The 15,000-nt window shown below is 44.5% G+C and overlaps 25 non-coding genes across 25 annotated transcripts; all 25 read right to left on the bottom strand.

Moving 5' to 3' along the window:
* Window positions 1-564: 564 nt before the first annotated feature.
* On the bottom strand, window positions 565-646 carry trnal-aag (transfer RNA leucine (anticodon AAG)). The gene has a single exon. It is a non-coding gene; the product is annotated as a tRNA-Leu (tRNA).
* A 698-nt stretch (window positions 647-1,344) lies between these two features.
* trnal-aag (transfer RNA leucine (anticodon AAG)) lies at window positions 1,345-1,426 on the bottom strand. Its single transcript has one exon. It is a non-coding gene; the product is annotated as a tRNA-Leu (tRNA).
* Window positions 1,427-2,124: 698 nt separating this feature from the next.
* Window positions 2,125-2,242, bottom strand: trnal-aag (transfer RNA leucine (anticodon AAG)). The gene is made up of 2 exons: window positions 2,205-2,242; window positions 2,125-2,168 (listed from the first exon to the last, which is right to left on the bottom strand). It is a non-coding gene; the product is annotated as a tRNA-Leu (tRNA).
* A 662-nt stretch (window positions 2,243-2,904) lies between these two features.
* Window positions 2,905-2,986, bottom strand: trnal-aag (transfer RNA leucine (anticodon AAG)). The gene has a single exon. It is a non-coding gene; the product is annotated as a tRNA-Leu (tRNA).
* Window positions 2,987-3,181: 195 nt separating this feature from the next.
* trnam-cau (transfer RNA methionine (anticodon CAU)) lies at window positions 3,182-3,253 on the bottom strand. Its single transcript has one exon. It is a non-coding gene; the product is annotated as a tRNA-Met (tRNA).
* Window positions 3,254-3,684: 431 nt separating this feature from the next.
* trnal-aag (transfer RNA leucine (anticodon AAG)) lies at window positions 3,685-3,802 on the bottom strand. Its single transcript has 2 exons — window positions 3,765-3,802; window positions 3,685-3,728 (listed from the first exon to the last, which is right to left on the bottom strand). It is a non-coding gene; the product is annotated as a tRNA-Leu (tRNA).
* Window positions 3,803-4,464: 662 nt separating this feature from the next.
* trnal-aag (transfer RNA leucine (anticodon AAG)) lies at window positions 4,465-4,582 on the bottom strand. The gene is made up of 2 exons: window positions 4,545-4,582; window positions 4,465-4,508 (listed from the first exon to the last, which is right to left on the bottom strand). It is a non-coding gene; the product is annotated as a tRNA-Leu (tRNA).
* A 645-nt stretch (window positions 4,583-5,227) lies between these two features.
* trnal-aag (transfer RNA leucine (anticodon AAG)) lies at window positions 5,228-5,309 on the bottom strand. Its single transcript has one exon. It is a non-coding gene; the product is annotated as a tRNA-Leu (tRNA).
* Window positions 5,310-5,504: 195 nt separating this feature from the next.
* On the bottom strand, window positions 5,505-5,576 carry trnam-cau (transfer RNA methionine (anticodon CAU)). Its single transcript has one exon. It is a non-coding gene; the product is annotated as a tRNA-Met (tRNA).
* Window positions 5,577-6,284: 708 nt separating this feature from the next.
* Window positions 6,285-6,356, bottom strand: trnam-cau (transfer RNA methionine (anticodon CAU)). The gene has a single exon. It is a non-coding gene; the product is annotated as a tRNA-Met (tRNA).
* Window positions 6,357-6,787: 431 nt separating this feature from the next.
* On the bottom strand, window positions 6,788-6,869 carry trnal-aag (transfer RNA leucine (anticodon AAG)). The gene has a single exon. It is a non-coding gene; the product is annotated as a tRNA-Leu (tRNA).
* A 195-nt stretch (window positions 6,870-7,064) lies between these two features.
* Window positions 7,065-7,136, bottom strand: trnam-cau (transfer RNA methionine (anticodon CAU)). Its single transcript has one exon. It is a non-coding gene; the product is annotated as a tRNA-Met (tRNA).
* A 430-nt stretch (window positions 7,137-7,566) lies between these two features.
* trnal-aag (transfer RNA leucine (anticodon AAG)) lies at window positions 7,567-7,648 on the bottom strand. Its single transcript has one exon. It is a non-coding gene; the product is annotated as a tRNA-Leu (tRNA).
* A 698-nt stretch (window positions 7,649-8,346) lies between these two features.
* trnal-aag (transfer RNA leucine (anticodon AAG)) lies at window positions 8,347-8,428 on the bottom strand. Its single transcript has one exon. It is a non-coding gene; the product is annotated as a tRNA-Leu (tRNA).
* Window positions 8,429-8,623: 195 nt separating this feature from the next.
* trnam-cau (transfer RNA methionine (anticodon CAU)) lies at window positions 8,624-8,695 on the bottom strand. The gene has a single exon. It is a non-coding gene; the product is annotated as a tRNA-Met (tRNA).
* A 708-nt stretch (window positions 8,696-9,403) lies between these two features.
* Window positions 9,404-9,475, bottom strand: trnam-cau (transfer RNA methionine (anticodon CAU)). The gene has a single exon. It is a non-coding gene; the product is annotated as a tRNA-Met (tRNA).
* A 431-nt stretch (window positions 9,476-9,906) lies between these two features.
* Window positions 9,907-9,988, bottom strand: trnal-aag (transfer RNA leucine (anticodon AAG)). The gene has a single exon. It is a non-coding gene; the product is annotated as a tRNA-Leu (tRNA).
* Window positions 9,989-10,183: 195 nt separating this feature from the next.
* trnam-cau (transfer RNA methionine (anticodon CAU)) lies at window positions 10,184-10,255 on the bottom strand. Its single transcript has one exon. It is a non-coding gene; the product is annotated as a tRNA-Met (tRNA).
* Window positions 10,256-10,685: 430 nt separating this feature from the next.
* Window positions 10,686-10,767, bottom strand: trnal-aag (transfer RNA leucine (anticodon AAG)). The gene has a single exon. It is a non-coding gene; the product is annotated as a tRNA-Leu (tRNA).
* Window positions 10,768-11,475: 708 nt separating this feature from the next.
* On the bottom strand, window positions 11,476-11,557 carry trnal-aag (transfer RNA leucine (anticodon AAG)). The gene has a single exon. It is a non-coding gene; the product is annotated as a tRNA-Leu (tRNA).
* Window positions 11,558-12,255: 698 nt separating this feature from the next.
* trnal-aag (transfer RNA leucine (anticodon AAG)) lies at window positions 12,256-12,337 on the bottom strand. The gene has a single exon. It is a non-coding gene; the product is annotated as a tRNA-Leu (tRNA).
* Window positions 12,338-12,532: 195 nt separating this feature from the next.
* On the bottom strand, window positions 12,533-12,604 carry trnam-cau (transfer RNA methionine (anticodon CAU)). Its single transcript has one exon. It is a non-coding gene; the product is annotated as a tRNA-Met (tRNA).
* Window positions 12,605-13,035: 431 nt separating this feature from the next.
* Window positions 13,036-13,117, bottom strand: trnal-aag (transfer RNA leucine (anticodon AAG)). Its single transcript has one exon. It is a non-coding gene; the product is annotated as a tRNA-Leu (tRNA).
* A 708-nt stretch (window positions 13,118-13,825) lies between these two features.
* Window positions 13,826-13,907, bottom strand: trnal-aag (transfer RNA leucine (anticodon AAG)). Its single transcript has one exon. It is a non-coding gene; the product is annotated as a tRNA-Leu (tRNA).
* A 708-nt stretch (window positions 13,908-14,615) lies between these two features.
* trnal-aag (transfer RNA leucine (anticodon AAG)) lies at window positions 14,616-14,697 on the bottom strand. The gene has a single exon. It is a non-coding gene; the product is annotated as a tRNA-Leu (tRNA).
* Window positions 14,698-15,000: the final 303 nt, after the last annotated feature.

Below are 15,000 nucleotides of genomic sequence, written 5' to 3'. Positions count from 1 at the left end.
GTCAGACTGAGCCAAAGGACAAAGCACAGACCAATAAAGATGGATATCAATTAGCAGAGAATGGTTGCGATCCATCAACCTCTGGGTTATGGGCCCAGCACGCTTCCGCTGCGCCACTCTGCTCTCGGTTGCCATGGACTAGGCTTGTATGTGTGAGGCTTTCTTTTCTGTTTAAGGCTAAAGAAAGCAGTGAAAACTAATGATCCAAGACGCCCAAGAAACTAAAACATTTGCCATACCTTTTTTAACAAGAACAAATTAAAATCAGATTTCCAATTCACATCTTTCCCTCTTGTCCAGATATTGTTTTCATGGGATTGGTCCTTAGAAACCCTGCCAACACTCATTGTCAAACACTGTGGGAGGGCACAAAGCATCTAGTGCCTTTGCCAAATGAGTAAGAGCAACTTCCTTCATGGTTAATGTTTTAAATGGATGTAGATACAGGTTCTTGCCTTTGGCAAGCACTTTTTTCCCATTCAGTGTTTTGCAACATTTTATCAACATTTAGAGGTTATTCAAGTAAATAGTCCACAACATGAAGAGATGGCAGTCCTTGTCCAATGGCAGTGGTGGGATTTGAACCCACGCCTCCTGAGAAACTGGAGCCTTAATCCAGCGCCTTAGACCACTCGGCCACACTACCTTAATCCAGTGCCGTAGACCACTTGGCCACACTACCTTTCCATGTGGACTGGTCCTATTGGGGAGGGCAATGTGCTGGATACTTGCAGATGTTTGCTCAATTATGGGGAATCTGAAGGTTGCGCGAGCTACCCTTGCACATAAGGTCAGACTGACCCAAAGGACAAAGCACAGACCAATAAAGATGGATATCAATTAGCAGAGGATGGTTTTGACCCATCAACCTCTGGGTTATGGGCCCAGCACGCTTCCGCTGCGCCACTCTGCTCTCAGTTGTCATGGACTGGGCTTGTACGTGTGAGGCTTTCTTTTCTGTTTAAGGCTAAAGAAAGCAGTGAAAACTAATGATCCAAGACGCCCAAGAAACTAAAACATTTGCCATACCTTTTTTAACAAGAACAAATTAAAATCAGATTTCCAATTCACATCTTTCCCTCTTGTCCAGATATTGTTTTCATGGGATTGGTCCTTAGAAACCCTGCCAACACTCATTGTGGGAGGGCACAAAGCATCTAGTGCCTTTGCCAAATGAGTAAGAGCAACTTCCTTCATGGTTAATGTTTTAAATGGATGTAGAAACAGGTTCTTGCCTTTGGCAAGCACTTTTTTCCCATTCAGTGTTTTGCAACATTTTATCAACATTTAGAGGTTATTCAAGTAAATAGTCCACAACATGAAGAGATGGCAGTCCTTGTCAAATGGCAGTGGTGGGATTTGAACCCATGCCTCCTGAGAGACTGGAGCCTTAATCCAGCGCCTTAGACCACTCGGCCACACTACCTTAATCCAGTGCAATAGACCACTCGGACACACTACCTTTCTATATGGCCTGGTCCTATTGGGGAGGCTAATGTGCTGGATACTTGCAGATGTTTGCTCAATTATGGGGAATCTGAAGGTTGCGCGAGCTACCCTTGCACATAAGGTCAGACTGACCCAAAGGACAAAGCACAGACCAATAAAGATGGATATCAATTAGCAGAGGATGGTTTCAATCCATCGACCTTTGGGTTATGGGCCCAGCACGCTTCCGCTGCGCCACTCTGCTCTCAGTTGTCATGGACTGGGCTTGTACGTGTGAGGCTTTCTTTTCTGTTTAAGGCTAAAGAAAGCAGTGAAAACTAATGATCCAAGACGCCCAAGAAACTAAAACATTTGCCATACCTTTTTTAACAAGAACAAATTAAAATCAGATTTCCAATTCACATCTTTCCCTCTTGTCCAGATATTGTTTTCATGGGATTGGTCCTTAGAAACCCTGCCAACACTCATTGTGGGAGGGCACAAAGCATCTAGTGCCTTTGCCAAATGAGTAAGAGCAACTTCCTTCATGGTTAATGTTTTAAATGGATGTAGATACAGGTTCTTGCCTTTGGCAAGCACTTTTTTCCCATTCAGTGTTTTGCAACATTTTATCAACATTTAGAGGTTATTCAAGTAAATAGTCCACAACATGAAGAGATGGCAGTCCTTGTCAAATGGCAGTGGTGGGATTTGAACCCACACCTCCTGAGAAACTGGAGACTTAATCCAGCGCCTTAGGACACTCAGCCACACTACCTTAATCCAGTGCCGTAGACCACTTGGCCACACTACCTTTCTATGTGGACTGGTCCTATTGGGGTGGCCAATGTGGTGGATACTTGCAGATGTTTGCTCAATTATGGGGAATCTGAAGGTTGCGCGAGCTACCCTTGCACATCAGGTCAGACTGAGCCAAAGGACAAAGCACAGACCAATAAAGATGGATATCAATTAGCAGAGGATGGTTTCGAGCCATCGACCTCTGGGTTATGGGCCCAGCACGCTTCCGCTGCGCCACTCTGCTCTCGGTTGCCATGGTCTAGGCTTGTGCGTGTGAGGCTTTCTTTTCTGTTTAAGGCTAAAGAAAGCAGTGAAAACTAATGATCCAAGACGCCCAAGAAACTAAAACATTTGCCATACCTTTTTTAACAAGAACAAATTAAAATCAGATTTCCAATTCACATCTTTCCCTCTTGTCCAGATATTGTTTTCATGGGATTGGTCCTTAGAAACCCTGCCAACACTCATTGTGGGAGGGCACAAAGCATCTAGTGCCTTTGCCAAATGAGTAAGAGCAACTTCCTTCATGGTTAATGTTTTAAATGGATGTAGATACAGGTTCTTGCCTTTGGCAAGCACTTTTTTCCCATTCAGTGTTTTGCAACATTTTATCAACATTTAGAGGTTATTCAAGTAAATAGTCCACAACATGAAGAGATGGCAGTCCTTGTCAAATGGCAGTGGTGGGATTTGAACCCACGCCTCCTGAGAGACTGGAGCCTTAATCCAGCGCCTTAGACCACTCGGCCACACTACCTTAATCCAGTGCAATAGACCACTCGGACACACTACCTTTCTATATGGCCTGGTCCTATTGGGGAGGCTAATGTGCTGGATACTTGCAGATGTTTGCTCAATTATGGGGAATCTGAAGGTTGCGCGACCTACCCTTGCACATAAGGTCAGACTGACCCAAAGGACAAAGCACAGACCAATAAAGATGGATATCAATTAGCAGAGGATGGTTTCGATCCATCGACCTCTGGGTTATGGGCCCAGCACGCTTCCGCTGCGCCACTCTGCTCTCAGTTGTCATGGACTGGGCTTGTACGTGTGAGGCTTTCTTTTCTGTTTAAGGCTAAAGAAAGCAGTGAAAACTAATGATCCAAGACGCCCAAGAAACTAAAACATTTGCCATACCTTTTTTAACAAGAACAAATTAAAATCAGATTTCCAATTCACATCTTTCCCTCTTGTCCAGATATTGTTTTCATGGGATTGGTCCTTAGAAACCCTGCCAACACTCATTGTGGGAGGGCACAAAGCATCTAGTGCCTTTGCCAAATGAGTAAGAGCAACTTCCTTCATGGTTAATGTTTTAAATGGATGTAGATACAGGTTCTTGCCTTTGGCAAGCACTTTTTTCCCATTCAGTGTTTTGCAACATTTTATCAACATTTAGAGGTTATTCAAGTAAATAGTCCACAACATGAAGAGATGGCAGTCCTTGTCAAATGGCAGTGGTGGGATTTGAACCCACACCTCCTGAGAAACTGGAGACTTAATCCAGCGCCTTAGGACACTCAGCCACACTACCTTAATCCAGTGCCGTAGACCACTTGGCCACACTACCTTTCTATGTGGACTGGTCCTATTGGGGTGGCCAATGTGGTGGATACTTGCAGATGTTTGCTCAATTATGGGGAATCTGAAGGTTGCGCGAGCTACCCTTGCACATAAGGTCAGACTGAGCCAAAGGACAAAGCACAGACCAATAAAGATGGATATCAATTAGCAGAGGATGGTTTTGATCCATCGACCTCTGGGTTATGGGCCCAGCACGCTTCCGCTGCGCCACTCTGCTCTCGGTTGCCATGGTCTAGGCTTGTGCGTGTGAGGCTTTCTTTTCTGTTTAAGGCTAAAGAAAGCAGTGAAAACTAATGATCCAAGACGCCCAAGAAACTAAAACATTTGCCATACCTTTTTTAACAAGAACAAATTAAAATCAGATTTCCAATTCACATCTTTCCCTCTTGTCCAGATATTGTTTTCATGGGATTGGTCCTTAGAAACCCTGCCAACACTCATTGTGGGAGGGCACAAAGCATCTAGTGCCTTTGCCAAATGAGTAAGAGCAACTTCCTTCATGGTTAATGTTTTAAATGGATGTAGATACAGGTTCTTGCCTTTGGCAAGCACTTTTTTCCCATTCAGTGTTTTGCAACATTTTATCAACATTTAGAGGTTATTCAAGTAAATAGTCCACAACATGAAGAGATGGCAGTCCTTGTCAAATGGCAGTGGTGGGATTTGAACCCACACCTCCTGAGAAACTGGAGACTTAATCCAGCGCCTTAGGACACTCAGCCACACTACCTTAATCCAGTGCCGTAGACCACTTGGCCACACTACCTTTCTATGTGGACTGGTCCTATTGGGGTGGCCAATGTGGTGGATACTTGCAGATGTTTGCTCAATTATGGGGAATCTGAAGGTTGCGCGAGCTACCCTTGCACATAAGGTCAGACTGAGCCAAAGGACAAAGCACAGACCAATAAAGATGGATATCAATTAGCAGAGGATGGTTTTGATCCATCGACCTCTGGGTTATGGGCCCAGCACGCTTCCGCTGCGCCACTCTGCTCTCGGTTGCCATGGTCTAGGCTTGTGCGTGTGAGGCTTTCTTTTCTGTTTAAGGCTAAAGAAAGCAGTGAAAACTAATGATCCAAGACGCCCAAGAAACTAAAACATTTGCCATACCTTTTTTAACAAGAACAAATTAAAATCAGATTTCCAATTCACATCTTTCCCTCTTGTCCAGATATTGTTTTCATGGGATTGGTCCTTAGAAACCCTGCCAACACTCATTGTGGGAGGGCACAAAGCATCTAGTGCCTTTGCCAAATGAGTAAGAGCAACTTCCTTCATGGTTAATGTTTTAAATGGATGTAGATACAGGTTCTTGCCTTTGGCAAGCACTTTTTTCCCATTCAGTGTTTTGCAACATTTTATCAACATTTAGAGGTTATTCAAGTAAATAGTCCACAACATGAAGAGATGGCAGTGGTGGGATTTGAACCCACGCCTCCTGAGAGACTGGAGCCTTAATCCAGCGCCTTAGACCACTCGGCCACACTACCTTAATCCAGTGCAGTAGACCACTCGGACACACTACCTTTCTATATGGCCTGGTCCTATTGGGGAGGCTAATGTGCTGGATACGTGCAGATGTTTGCTCAATTATGGGGAATCTGAAGGTTGCGCGAGCTACCCTTGCACATAAGGTCAGACTGACCCAAAGGACAAAGCACAGACCAATAAAGATGGATATCAATTAGCAGAGGATGGTTTCGATCCATCGACCTCTGGGTTATGGGCCCAGCACGCTTCCGCTGCGCCACTCTGCTCTTGGTTGTCATGGACTGGGCTTGTACGTGTGAGGCTTTCTTTTCTGTTTAAGGCTAAAGAAAGCAGTGAAAACTAATGATCCAAGACGCCCAAGAAACTAAAACATTTGCCATACCTTTTTTAACAAGAACAAATTAAAATCAGATTTCCAATTCACATCTTTCCCTCTTGTCCAGATATTGTTTTCATGGGATTGGTCCTTAGAAACCCTGCCAACACTCATTGTGGGAGGGCACAAAGCATCTAGTGCCTTTGCCAAATGAGTAAGAGCAACTTCCTTCATGGTTAATGTTTTAAATGGATGTAGATACAGGTTCTTGCCTTTGGCAAGCACTTTTTTCCCATTCAGTGTTTTGCAACATTTTATCAACATTTAGAGGTTATTCAAGTAAATAGTCCACAACATGAAGAGATGGCAGTCCTTGTCAAATGGCAGTGGTGGGATTTGAACCCACACCTCCTGAGAAACTGGAGACTTAATCCAGCGCCTTAGGACACTCAGCCACACTACCTTAATCCAGTGCAATAGACCACTTGGCCACACTACCTTTCTATGTGGACTGGTCCTATTGGGGTGGCCAATGTGGTGGATACTTGCAGATGTTTGCTCAATTATGGGGAATCTGAAGGTTGCGCGAGCTACCCTTGCACATAAGGTCAGACTGAGCCAAAGGACAAAGCACAGACCAATAAAGATGGATATCAATTAGCAGAGGATGGTTTCGATCCATCGACCTCTGGGTTATGGGCCCAGCACGCTTCCGCTGCGCCACTCTGCTCTCAGTTGCCATGGTCTAGGCTTGTGCGTGTGAGGCTTTCTTTTCTGTTTAAGGCTAAAGAAAGCAGTGAAAACTAATGATCCAAGACGCCCAAGAAACTAAAACATTTGCCATACCTTTTTTAACAAGAACAAATTAAAATCAGATTTCCAATTCACATCTTTCCCTCTTGTCCAGATATTGTTTTCATGGGATTGGTCCTTAGAAACCCTGCCAACACTCATTGTGGGAGGGCACAAAGCATCTAGTGCCTTTGCCAAATGAGTAAGAGCAACTTCCTTCATGGTTAATGTTTTAAATGGATGTAGATACAGGTTCTTGCCTTTGGCAAGCACTTTTTTCCCATTCAGTGTTTTGCAACATTTTATCAACATTTAGAGGTTATTCAAGTAAATAGTCCACAACATGAAGAGATGGCAGTCCTTGTCAAATGGCAGTGGTGGGATTTGAACCCACGCCTCCTGAGAGACTGGAGCCTTAATCCAGCGCCTTAGACCACTCGGCCACACTACCTTAATCCAGTGCAATAGACCACTCGGACACACTACCTTTCTATATGGCCTGGTCCTATTGGGGAGGCTAATGTGCTGGATACTTGCAGATGTTTGCTCAATTATGGGGAATCTGAAGGTTGCGCGAGCTACCCTTGCACATAAGGTCAGACTGACCCAAAGGACAAAGCACAGACCAATAAAGATGGATATCAATTAGCAGAGGATGGTTTCGATCCATCGACCTCTGGGTTATGGGCCCAGCACGCTTCCGCTGCGCCACTCTGCTCTTGGTTGTCATGGACTGGGCTTGTACGTGTGAGGCTTTCTTTTCTGTTTAAGGCTAAAGAAAGCAGTGAAAACTAATGATCCAAGACGCCCAAGAAACTAAAACATTTGCCATACCTTTTTTAACAAGAACAAATTAAAATCAGATTTCCAATTCACATCTTTCCCTCTTGTCCAGATATTGTTTTCATGGGATTGGTCCTTAGAAACCCTGCCAACACTCATTGTGGGAGGGCACAAAGCATCTAGTGCCTTTGCCAAATGAGTAAGAGCAACTTCCTTCATGGTTAATGTTTTAAATGGATGTAGATACAGGTTCTTGCCTTTGGCAAGCACTTTTTCCCATTCAGTGTTTTGCAACATTTTATCAACATTTAGAGGTTATTCAAGTAAATAGTCCACAACATGAAGAGATGGCAGTCCTTGTCAAATGGCAGTGGTGGGATTTGAACCCACGCCTCCTGAGAGACTGGAGCCTTAATCCAGCACCTTAGACCACTCGGCCACACTACCTTAATCCAGTGCAATAGACCACTCGGCCACACTACCTTTCTATATGGCCTGGTCCTATTGGGGAGGCTAATGTGCTGGATACTTGCAGATGTTTGCTCAATTATGGGGAATCTGAAGGTTGCGCGAGCTACCCTTGCACATAAGGTCAGACTGAGCCAAAGGACAAAGCACAGACCAATAAAGATGGATATCAATTAGCAGAGAATGGTTGCGATCCATCGACCTCTGGGTTATGGGCCCAGCACGCTTCCGCTGCGCCACTCTGCTCTCGGGTGCCATGGACTAGGCTTGTATGTGTGAGGCTTTCTTTTCTGTTTAAGGCTAAAGAAAGCAGTGAAAACTAATGATCCAAGACGCCCAAGAAACTAAAACATTTGCCATACCTTTTTTAACAAGAACAAATTAAAATCAGATTTCCAATTCACATCTTTCCCTCTTGTCCAGATATTGTTTTCATGGGATTGGTCCTTAGAAACCCTGCCAACACTCATTGTGGGAGGGCACAAAGCATCTAGTGCCTTTGCCAAATGAGTAAGAGCAACTTCCTTCATGGTTAATGTTTTAAATGGATGTAGATACAGGTTCTTGCCTTTGGCAAGCACTTTTTTCCCATTCAGTGTTTTGCAACATTTTATCAACATTTAGAGGTTATTCAAGTAAATAGTCCACAACATGAAGAGATGGCAGTCCTTGTCAAATGGCAGTGGTGGGATTTGAACCCACGCCTCCTGAGAGACTGGAGCCTTAATCCAGCGCCTTAGACCACTCGGCCACACTACCTTAATCCAGTGCAATAGACCACTCGGACACACTACCTTTCTATATGGCCTGGTCCTATTGGGGAGGCTAATGTGCTGGATACTTGCAGATGTTTGCTCAATTATGGGGAATCTGAAGGTTGCGCGAGCTACCCTTGCACATAAGGTCAGACTGACCCAAAGGACAAAGCACAGACCAATAAAGATGGATATCAATTAGCAGAGGATGGTTTCGATCCATCGACCTCTGGGTTATGGGCCCAGCACGCTTCCGCTGCGCCACTCTGCTCTTGGTTGTCATGGACTGGGCTTGTACGTGTGAGGCTTTCTTTTCTGTTTAAGGCTAAAGAAAGCAGTGAAAACTAATGATCCAAGACGCCCAAGAAACTAAAACATTTGCCATACCTTTTTTAACAAGAACAAATTAAAATCAGATTTCCAATTCACATCTTTCCCTCTTGTCCAGATATTGTTTTCATGGGATTGGTCCTTAGAAACCCTGCCAACACTCATTGTGGGAGGGCACAAAGCATCTAGTGCCTTTGCCAAATGAGTAAGAGCAACTTCCTTCATGGTTAATGTTTTAAATGGATGTAGATACAGGTTCTTGCCTTTGGCAAGCACTTTTTTCCCATTCAGTGTTTTGCAACATTTTATCAACATTTAGAGGTTATTCAAGTAAATAGTCCACAACATGAAGAGATGGCAGTCCTTGTCAAATGGCAGTGGTGGGATTTGAACCCACACCTCCTGAGAAACTGCAGACTTAATCCAGCGCCTTAGGACACTCAGCCACACTACCTTAATCCAGTGCCGTAGACCACTTGGCCACACTACCTTTCTATGTGGACTGGTCCTATTGGGGTGGCCAATGTGGTGGATACTTGCAGATGTTTGCTCAATTATGGGGAATCTGAAGGTTGCGCGAGCTACCCTTGCACATAAGGTCAGACTGAGCCAAAGGACAAAGCACAGACCAATAAAGATGGATATCAATTAGCAGAGGATGGTTTCGATCCATCGACCTCTGGGTTATGGGCCCAGCACGCTTCCGCTGCGCCACTCTGCTCTCAGTTGCCATGGTCTAGGCTTGTGCGTGTGAGGCTTTCTTTTCTGTTTAAGGCTAAAGAAAGCAGTGAAAACTAATGATCCAAGACGCCCAAGAAACTAAAACATTTGCCATACCTTTTTTAACAAGAACAAATTAAAATCAGATTTCCAATTCACATCTTTCCCTCTTGTCCAGATATTGTTTTCATGGGATTGGTCCTTAGAAACCCTGCCAACACTCATTGTGGGAGGGCACAAAGCATCTAGTGCCTTTGCCAAATGAGTAAGAGCAACTTCCTTCATGGTTAATGTTTTAAATGGATGTAGATACAGGTTCTTGCCTTTGGCAAGCACTTTTTTCCCATTCAGTGTTTTGCAACATTTTATCAACATTTAGAGGTTATTCAAGTAAATAGTCCACAACATGAAGAGATGGCAGTCCTTGTCAAATGGCAGTGGTGGGATTTGAACCCATGCCTCCTGAGAGACTGGAGCCTTAATCCAGCGCCTTAGACCACTCGGCCACACTACCTTAATCCAGTGCAATAGACCACTCGGACACACTACCTTTCTATATGGCCTGGTCCTATTGGGGAGGCTAATGTGCTGGATACTTGCAGATGTTTGCTCAATTATGGGGAATCTGAAGGTTGCGCGAGCTACCCTTGCACATAAGGTCAGACTGACCCAAAGGACAAAGCACAGACCAATAAAGATGGATATCAATTAGCAGAGGATGGTTTCGATCCATCGACCTCTGGGTTATGGGCCCAGCACGCTTCCGCTGCGCCACTCTGCTCTTGGTTGTCATGGACTGGGCTTGTACGTGTGAGGCTTTCTTTTCTGTTTAAGGCTAAAGAAAGCAGTGAAAACTAATGATCCAAGACGCCCAAGAAACTAAAACATTTGCCATACCTTTTTTAACAAGAACAAATTAAAATCAGATTTCCAATTCACATCTTTCCCTCTTGTCCAGATATTGTTTTCATGGGATTGGTCCTTAGAAACCCTGCCAACACTCATTGTGGGAGGGCACAAAGCATCTAGTGCCTTTGCCAAATGAGTAAGAGCAACTTCCTTCATGGTTAATGTTTTAAATGGATGTAGATACAGGTTCTTGCCTTTGGCAAGCACTTTTTCCCATTCAGTGTTTTGCAACATTTTATCAACATTTAGAGGTTATTCAAGTAAATAGTCCACAACATGAAGAGATGGCAGTCCTTGTCAAATGGCAGTGGTGGGATTTGAACCCACGCCTCCTGAGAGACTGGAGCCTTAATCCAGCACCTTAGACCACTCGGCCACACTACCTTAATCCAGTGCAATAGACCACTCGGCCACACTACCTTTCTATATGGCCTGGTCCTATTGGGGAGGCTAATGTGCTGGATACTTGCAGATGTTTGCTCAATTATGGGGAATCTGAAGGTTGCGCGAGCTACCCTTGCACATAAGGTCAGACTGACCCAAAGGACAAAGCACAGACCAATAAAGATGGATATCAATTAGCAGAGAATGGTTGCGATCCATCAACCTCTGGGTTATGGGCCCAGCACGCTTCCGCTGCGCCACTCTGCTCTCGGTTGCCATGGACTAGGCTTGTACGTGTGAGGCTTTCTTTTCTGTTTAAGGCTAAAGAAAGCAGTGAAAACTAATGATCCAAGACGCCCAAGAAACTAAAACATTTGCCATACCTTTTTTAACAAGAACAAATTAAAATCAGATTTCCAATTCACATCTTTCCCTCTTGTCCAGATATTGTTTTCATGGGATTGGTCCTTAGAAACCCTGCCAACACTCATTGTCAAACACTGTGGGAGGGCACAAAGCATCTAGTGCCTTTGCCAAATGAGTAAGAGCAACTTCCTTCATGGTTAATGTTTTAAATGGATGTAGATACAGGTTCTTGCCTTTGGCAAGCACTTTTTTCCCATTCAGTGTTTTGCAACATTTTATCAACATTTAGAGGTTATTCAAGTAAATAGTCCACAACATGAAGAGATGGCAGTCCTTGTCCAATGGCAGTGGTGGGATTTGAACCCACGCCTCCTGAGAAACTGGAGCCTTAATCCAGCGCCTTAGACCACTTGGCCACACTACCTTAAGCCAGTGCCGTAGACCACTTGGCCACACTACCTTTCCATGTGGCCTGGTCCTATTGGGGAGGGCAATGTGCTGGATACTTGCAGATGTTTGCTCAATTATGGGGAATCTGAAGGTTGCGCGAGCTACCCTTGCACATAAGGTCAGACTGACCCAAAGGACAAAGCACAGACCAATAAAGATGGATATCAATTAGCAGAGGATGGTTTTGACCCATCAACCTCTGGGTTATGGGCCCATCACGCTTCCGCTGCGCCACTCTGCTCTCAGTTGTCATGGACTGGGCTTGTACGTGTGAGGCTTTCTTTTCTGTTTAAGGCTAAAGAAAGCAGTGAAAACTAATGATCCAAGACGCCCAAGAAACTAAAACATTTGCCATACCTTTTTTAACAAGAACAAATTAAAATCAGATTTCCAATTCACATCTTTCCCTCTTGTCCAGATATTGTTTTCATGGGATTGGTCCTTAGAAACCCTGCCAACACTCATTGTGGGAGGGCACAAAGCATCTAGTGCCTTTGCCAAATGAGTAAGAGCAACTTCCTTCATGGTTAATGTTTTAAATGGATGTAGATACAGGTTCTTGCCTTTGGCAAGCACTTTTTTCCCATTCAGTGTTTTGCAACATTTTATCAACATTTAGAGGTTATTCAAGTAAATAGTCCACAACATGAAGAGATGGCAGTCCTTGTCAAATGGCAGTGGTGGGATTTGAACCCATGCCTCCTGAGAGACTGGAGCCTTAATCCAGCGCCTTAGACCACTCGGCCACACTACCTTAATCCAGTGCAATAGACCACTCGGACACACTACCTTTCTATATGGCCTGGTCCTATTGGGGAGGCTAATGTGCTGGATACTTGCAGATGTTTGCTCAATTATGGGGAATCTGAAGGTTGCGCGAGCTACCCTTGCACATAAGGTCAGACTGACCCAAAGGACAAAGCACAGACCAATAAAGATGGATATCAATTAGCAGAGGATGGTTTCGATCCATCGACCTCTGGGTTATGGGCCCAGCACGCTTCCGCTGCGCCACTCTGCTCTCGGTTGTCATGGACTGGGCTTGTACGTGTGAGGCTTTCTTTTCTGTTTAAGGCTAAAGAAAGCAGTGAAAACTAATGATCCAAGACGCCCAAGAAACTAAAACATTTGCCATACCTTTTTTAACAAGAACAAATTAAAATCAGATTTCCAATTCACATCTTTCCCTCTTGTCCAGATATTGTTTTCATGGGATTGGTCCTTAGAAACCCTGCCAACACTCATTGTGGGAGGGCACAAAGCATCTAGTGCCTTTGCCAAATGAGTAAGAGCAACTTCCTTCATGGTTAATGTTTTAAATGGATGTAGATACAGGTTCTTGCCTTTGGCAAGCACTTTTTTCCCATTCAGTGTTTTGCAACATTTTATCAACATTTAGAGGTTATTCAAGTAAATAGTCCACAACATGAAGAGATGGCAGTCCTTGTCAAATGGCAGTGGTGGGATTTGAACCCATGCCTCCTGAGAGACTGGAGCCTTAATCCAGCGCCTTAGACCACTCGGCCACACTACCTTAATCCAGTGTATTAGACCACTCGGACACACTACCTTTCTATATGGCCTGGTCCTATTGGGGAGGCTAATGTGCTGGATACTTGCAGATGTTTGCTCAATTATGGGGAATCTGAAGGTTGCGCGAGCTACCCTTGCACATAAGGTCAGACTGAGCCAAAGGACAAAGCACAGACCAATAAAGATGGATATCAATTAGCAGAGAATGGTTGCGATCCATCAACCTCTGGGTTATGGGCCCAGCACGCTTCCGCTGCGCCACTCTGCTCTCGGTTGCCATGGACTAGGCTTGTACGTGTGAGGCTTTCTTTTCTGTTTAAGGCTAAAGAAAGCAGTGAAAACTAATGATCCAAGACGCCCAAGAAACTAAAACATTTGCCATACCTTTTTTAACAAGAACAAATTAAAATCAGATTTCCAATTCACACCTTTCCCTCTTGTCCAGATATTGTTTTCATGGGATTGGTCCTTAGAAACCCTGCCAACACTCATTGTCAAACACTGTGGGAGGGCACAAAGCATCTAGTGCCTTTGCCAAATGAGTAAGAGCAACTTCCTTCATGGTTAATGTTTTAAATGGATGTAGATACAGGTTCTTGCCTTTGGCAAGCACTTTTTTCCCATTCAGTGTTTTGCAACATTTTATCAACATTTAGAGGTTATTCAAGTAAATAGTCCACAACATGAAGAGATGGCAGTCCTTGTCCAATGGCAGTGGTGGGATTTGAACCCACGCCTCCTGAGAAACTGGAGCCTTAATCCAGCGCCTTAGACCACTCGGCCACACTACCTTAAGCCAGTGCCGTAGACCACTTGGCCACACTACCTTTCCATGTGGCCTGGTCCTATTGGGGAGGGCAATGTGCTGGATACTTGCAGATGTTTGCTCAATTATGGGGAATCTGAAGGTTGCGCGAGCTACCCTTGCACATAAGGTCAGACTGAGCCAAAGGACAAAGCACAGACCAATAAAGATGGATATCAATTAGCAGAGAATGGTTGCGATCCATCAACCTCTGGGTTATGGGCCCAGCACGCTTCCGCTGCGCCACTCTGCTCTCGGTTGCCATGGACTAGGCTTGTACGTGTGAGGCTTTCTTTTCTGTTTAAGGCTAAAGAAAGCAGTGAAAACTAATGATCCAAGACGCCCAAGAAACTAAAACATTTGCCATACCTTTTTTAACAAGAACAAATTAAAATCAGATTTCCAATTCACATCTTTCCCTCTTGTCCAGATATTGTTTTCATGGGATTGGTCCTTAGAAACCCTGCCAACACTCATTGTCAAACACTGTGGGAGGGCACAAAGCATCTAGTGCCTTTGCCAAATGAGTAAGAGCAACTTCCTTCATGGTTAATGTTTTAAATGGATGTAGATACAGGTTCTTGCCTTTGGCAAGCACTTTTTTCCCATTCAGTGTTTTGCAACATTTTATCAACATTTAGAGGTTATTCAAGTAAATAGTCCACAACATGAAGAGATGGCAGTCCTTGTCCAATGGCAGTGGTGGGATTTGAACCCACGCCTCCTGAGAAACTGGAGCCTTAATCCAGCGCCTTAGACCACTCGGCCACACTACCTTAATCCAGTGCCGTAGACCACTTGGCCACACTACCTTTCCATGTGGCCTGGTCCTATTGGGGAGGGCAATGTGCTGGATACTTGCAGATGTTTGCTCAATTATGGGGAATCTGAAGGTTGCGCGAGCTACCCTTGCACATAAGGTCAGACTGACCCAAAGGACAAAGCACAGACCAATAAAGATGGATATCAATTAGCAGAGGATGGTTTTGACCCATCAACCTCTGGGTTATGGGCCCATCACGCTTCCGCTGCGCCACTCTGCTCTCAGTTGTCATGGACTGGGCTTGTACGTGTGAGGC

This window comes from Labrus mixtus, chromosome 10 (genome assembly GCF_963584025.1).
Source record: "Labrus mixtus chromosome 10, fLabMix1.1, whole genome shotgun sequence".
Taxonomy (NCBI): Eukaryota; Metazoa; Chordata; class Actinopteri; order Labriformes; family Labridae; genus Labrus; species Labrus mixtus.
The sequence above is the reverse complement of the archived record's forward strand: the minus strand, read 5'-3'. Positions and strand labels throughout refer to the sequence as shown.